At 41.9% G+C, this 5,581-nt stretch overlaps 1 long non-coding RNA gene across 1 annotated transcript; it reads left to right on the top strand.

Annotated features, from left to right (window-relative positions):
- Positions 1-549: 549 nt before the first annotated feature.
- On the top strand, positions 550-2,947 carry LOC129647871 (uncharacterized). The gene is made up of 2 exons (XR_008712553.1): positions 550-821; positions 920-2,947. It is a non-coding gene; the product is annotated as an uncharacterized LOC129647871 (long non-coding RNA).
- Positions 2,948-5,581: the final 2,634 nt, after the last annotated feature.

Genomic DNA, 5,581 nt, shown 5'->3' with positions numbered 1-5,581 from the left:
AGAGAGGTATTGAAACATCCGTGATGATGGTTAATACAGTCGAAGCCAGGACTGAAGACCAGACCTCAGAACCTCAGGTGAACCCTAGAGAATACTTTTGGAGGGATGAATTTCTGACTCAGCTTTAAAGCATTGAGTTCTCTCCTTTCACCAGGTTGTAGGGAGCCAAAACGGAGAGTTTAGCGAAGGATAACATGTCCACTTTGTTGACACTGGCCAACTGAGATTTTTCTGTCTTTAGAGAAGAAAGTTCATGAGTTGAGATACTAAATAATGTACTGGATCTCCAAGAATATTCCCTCCAAATACTTTTTAATTACAAAGGCTAAAATGGCAAACTTTTCAGTGAGGAAACCTGCAAGATACTACCTTAACCAAATGATCGAAGATAACCTTGCAGCAATGGAATAAAACCTGCAGCATGTGCCTCCTGATAGTGTCAACTACAAACTGGCACTTGCCACGGGCACTTGCCATCCACCTCTCCAAGGATTAAATCACGTGCCCCTGCAGCTGCTGATTGCAACATCAGCTGAAAGGAGTTCAGGGTGGAGAGCAGCAATGAGGCACTCTGTGTTTGGGGAAAAGCTGGCAGAACACGTCTTTAGATAGTTCTTTTCAGGAGCTGATTTATGAGCCCAGTTCTTGCATTTCCTTCTATCTAGAAAAGCACTAAAATCCTTCATGGTGATGACTGTTTCCTCGCAGAAACCTTCTGGGAAAATATGTGCTTGACTGCATGTACTCTCCCTTCACCAAAATCACATATATACTGACCTTCCCTCCTACATCTTTGGAGTGGCTTCTCAAAGCTGTCTGAGGTGCTGACTCACAGGCTTCAGTCCTTGTTCTACCCCAAATAAAGCTTAACTGGCATCTCTCACGTTGTAATTTTTTTTTTTTTTTTAATCAACATCAGGGTGCTCTAGGAAGAACCCAGCATCACTACTGTGGAATTCTTGCCTTAAGTGCAGCAACTGAATCTACTCATGAGGAAATAGCCAACAAATCCGAGTGGAAGGATGATCTGCAAAGCAACTGGGACTCTGCTCTTCAAAAATGCCAGTGTGAGACAGAAAGAGCCAGAAAACGTCCCAGATCACAGGAGACCAAATGGACAAGATGACGGAATTCAAGCATTGCATTGCTTAAGATAAAATCTTAATAAGGTCTGTAGATTAGATAGTAGCATTATTTCAGTATTAATCTCCTTATTTTTGATCACTGTCCTGTGGTCATGCAAGAAAATTTAAGAAAATACAAACAAGTATTCTGTAAAAATAAGGAGTAAAAGATCGTCATATCTAAACTTACTCTTCCCGATAGCTCAGTTAGTAAAGAATCTACCTGCAATGCAGGAGACCCCAGTTCAATTCCTGAGTGGAAAAGATCCACTGGAGAAGGGATAGGCTACCCACTCCAGTATTCTTGATGTTTCCTTGTGGCTCAGCTGGTAAAGAATCTGCCTACAATGTGGGAGACCTGGGTTCGATCCCTGGGTTGGGAAGATCCCCTGGAGGAGGGAAAGGCTACCCACTCCAGTATTCTGTTCTAGAGATATTCCATGGGCTATACTGTCCATGGGGTAGCAGTCGGACATGGCTGAGCAACTTTCACTTTTGTTTTCAAACTTACTCTTAGATGGGCATTAGAGAACTTTCTGGCTAACAAAAAAGTTCCATATCTTGACTACTGTGGTGGTTACAAGGGTTATATAAATGTATTTATTTGCCAAAGGTGTCAAACTTAAATGCAGGAATTTTATTGTTTGTAACCATATCTCTATAAATACAGCTGATTTTTAAAGCTGCTGTTCACTTTGATATTGTATAAGGTTGTTTGTGAAATAGTTACATAAGTAATATGAACTAAGTTCCTGTTGTTTTTTATGTGTATGGTTTCAAAATGATTGATTGATTGATTGCCTGATGCATGAAATTCAAAAAGACTGTCACTAAACTTTTATAAATTCACTCTCTCCATTGTCATTTTATCTGATCTATTTTAAGTAGTTTGCAACTATGCAGGTAAATTCTTATTCTAATCTCACTCACTTTTTAAAGAGCTGCAAATATTTTCTGTCTAAAAGCATGTCTTCTTGTCAGTCAAAGATATCCCCAACATAGAACAATTCTTATATTTTGTATTATATAAAAGCGAAAAAAGAAGAAAGGCATGTTGGCTGCTTCAGAGGAAATGAAAACTAGGACTGGGGCCGTTTCTGATGACTAAATAATAGGATTTCAGTTGCTCTGTGTCCCACAGGAGCTTAGCTATTAACTCAACTTAGGAAAAGGATTGCAAAACGGACTGCTTCCTGTTGTGAATAGATTCTGAGGCCTTTACATTGCGTTACCAAAGGCTCGAGAAAAGGTGAACAGTCAGGGTCAGCAAATACCACAGAAATTGGCTCCCAACCCTCAGGAGTGAAAGACTATTAGTACAAGTAGAAGCGATTCTGACCCACACGTGAATTCAGACCTGACCCACATTAGCAAGGCAGGAGGAGGCTGCCGGCTGCCTCCAGGGGCCAGAGCCCAGCAGAGAAGCGAGCTGGGAGTGTGAAGGCTTTTCTTAGTCCTGCTCCATCAGATCAGCCCAGGGTCCTTGTACATATTCCTTCTCTGGGGCTCAGTTTCCCTTTCTATCTGCAAGATGAAAGGCTGCCACAAATGTTTTTTAGAGCGAACATCCTATATAATTCTGAATCTGAGTATCTCTGGTGTGGAGCACTGAGGTCTTCTCTGCTTCCTCACTTCTGCCTTTTCTTTGCCTGTGGCTTCAGTGTCACATCCACTGTCTACAGGGCTGCTTGCGGCATTCCTGGGATAGGGGAAACATTTAAATTGTTTCCATTGTGGTTTTTGTGGAGGGGAGATAGATAATGTTTCTCTCTCACTCCTTTTCCCCACTAATTCCTGGGAATATCCATAAAACCCTCCACAAGATGTACAGCCATGGGTTGGACATAGCTAATAAATAGAAATATTTTATGTGTGCTTAACTTACATCTCCAGAAATTTCTAAGGAACTGAATAATCCTATCCAGCAGGTAGTAATAAGATCTCTGTGAAGGAGCAACTTCAAATTGGCACTTGCCACGGGCACTTGCCAAGGGCACTTGCCACGGGCACGTGCCATCTACCTCTACAAGGATTAAATCATGTGCTGCTGCAGCTGCTGACCTTCAACACCCCCTGAAGGGACTTCAGGGTGGAGAGCAGAAAAGAGGCACGCTGTGGTGGGGTGGGTAGCAGGGAACTGGCAAGACAGGTCCTCAGATAGTTACATATTTTTGGAGTTGATTTTATGAGCCCAAGTCTTTGTATTTCCTCGTATCTAGGAAAATACTAAAATCCTTCCTGGTGATGACTGTTTCTCATGATCAGCAGAAAGCTTCATGAGTCTAGCAGAAAGCTTCTGGAAGAATATGTGCTTGATTCAAGCATGTACCCTCCCTTCACTAGAATCACATATATACTGGCCTTCCCCCCTACCTCTTTGCAGCTGTTTCTCAAAGCTATCTGAGGTGCTGTCTCCTGGGCTGCAGTCCTCATTTGGCCTCAATTCAAACTTAACTCGCAACTCTTACATTGTCATTTTTTCTTTAAACTCAGCAGAGCCTATTGTTGTTGTTCAGTCACTACATCATGTCTGACTTTGTGACCCCATGCACTGCAACACGCCAGGCTTCCCTGTCCTTCACCATCCCCTGGAGTTTGCTTAAACTCATGTCCATTGAGTCAGAGATGGCACTCAACCATCTCATCCTCTGTTGTCCCTTTTCCCTCCTGCCTTCAATCTTTCCCAGCATCAGGATCTTTTCCAATGAGTCAGTTCTTTGCATCAGATGGCCAAAGTACTGGAGCTTCAGCTTCAGCATCAGTCCTCCCAGCGAATAGAGAAGATTCTATACATGGACATCACCAGATGGTCAACACCGAAATCAGATTGATTATAGTCTTTGCAGCCAAAGATGGAGAAGCTCTATACAGTCAGCAAAAACAAGACCAGGAGCTGACTGTGGCTCAGACCATGAACTCCTTATTGCCAAATTCAGACTTAAATTGAAGAAAGTAGGGAAAACCACTAGACCATTCAGGTATGACCTAAATCAAATCCCTTATGATTATACAGTGGAAGTGAGAAATAGATTTAAGGGCCTAGATCTGATAGATAGAGTGCCTGATGAACTATGGAATGAGGTTTGTGACATTGTACAGGAGACAGGGATCAAGACCATCCCCACAGAAAAGAAATGCAAAAAAGCAAAATGGCTGTCTGGGGAGGCCTTACAAATAGCTGTGAAAAGGAGAGAAGCAAAAAGCAAAGGAGAAAAGGAAAGATATAAACATCTGAATGCAGAGTTCCAGAGAATAGCAAGAAGAGATAAGAAAGCCTTTCTTCAGCAATCAATGCAAAGAAATAGAGGAAAACAACAGAATGGCAAAGACTAGGGATCTCTTCAAGAAAATCAGAGATACCAAAGGAATATTTCATGCAAAGATGAGCTCGATAAAGGACAGAAATGGTATGGACCTAACAGAAGCAGAATATATTAAGAAGAGGTGGCAAGAATACACAGAAGAACTGTACAAAAAAGATCTTCACGACCCAGATAATCACGATGGTGTGGTCACTGACCTAGAGCCAGACATCTTGGAATGTGAAGTCAAGTGGGCCTTAGAAAGCATCACTACGAACAAAGCTAGTGGAGATGATGGAATTCCAGTTGAGCTATTCCAAATCCTGAAAGATGATGCTGTGAAAGTGCTGCACTCAATATGCCAGCAAATTTGGAAAACTCAGCAGTGGCCACAGGACTGGAAAAGGTCAGTTTTCATTCCAATCCCAAAGAAAGGCAATGCCAAAGAATGTTCACACTACCACACAATTGCACTCGTCTCACACGCTAGTAAAGTAATGCTCAAAATTCTTCAAGCCAGGCTTTAGCAATATGTGAACCGTGAACTTCCTGATGTTCAAGCTGGCTTTAGAAAAGGCAGAGGAATCAGAGATCAAATTACCAACATCCGCTGGATCATGGAAAAAGCAAGAGAGTTCCAGAAAAACATCTATTTCTGCTTTATTGACTATGCCAAAGCCTTTGACGTATGGATCACAATAAACTGTGGAAAATTCTGAAAGAGATGGGAATACCAGACTACCTGATCTGCCTCTTGAGAAATTTGTATGCAGGTCAGGAAGCAACAGTTAGAACTGGACATGGAACAACAGACTGGTTCCAGATAGGAAAAGGAGTACATCAAGGGTGTATATTGTCACCCTGCTTATTTAACTTATATGCAGAATACATCATGAGAAACACTGGACTGGAAGAAACACAAGCTGGAATCAAGATTGCTGGGAGAAATATCAATAACCTCAGATATGCAGATGACACCACCCTTATGGCAGAAAGTGAAGAAGAACTAAAAAGCCTCTTGATGAAAGTGAAAGTGGAGAGAAAAAGTTGGCTCAAAGCTCAACATTCAGAAAACGAAGATCATGGCATCCGGTCCCATCACCTCATGGGAAATAGATGGGGAAACAGTGGAAACAGTGTCAGACTATTTTTCTT

This window comes from Bubalus kerabau, chromosome 3, assembly GCF_029407905.1.
Source record: "Bubalus kerabau isolate K-KA32 ecotype Philippines breed swamp buffalo chromosome 3, PCC_UOA_SB_1v2, whole genome shotgun sequence".
In the NCBI taxonomy this organism is placed as follows: domain Eukaryota; kingdom Metazoa; phylum Chordata; class Mammalia; order Artiodactyla; family Bovidae; genus Bubalus; species Bubalus kerabau.
Note: the sequence above shows the minus strand (reverse complement) of the source record. Positions and strands in the feature narration are given on the sequence as shown.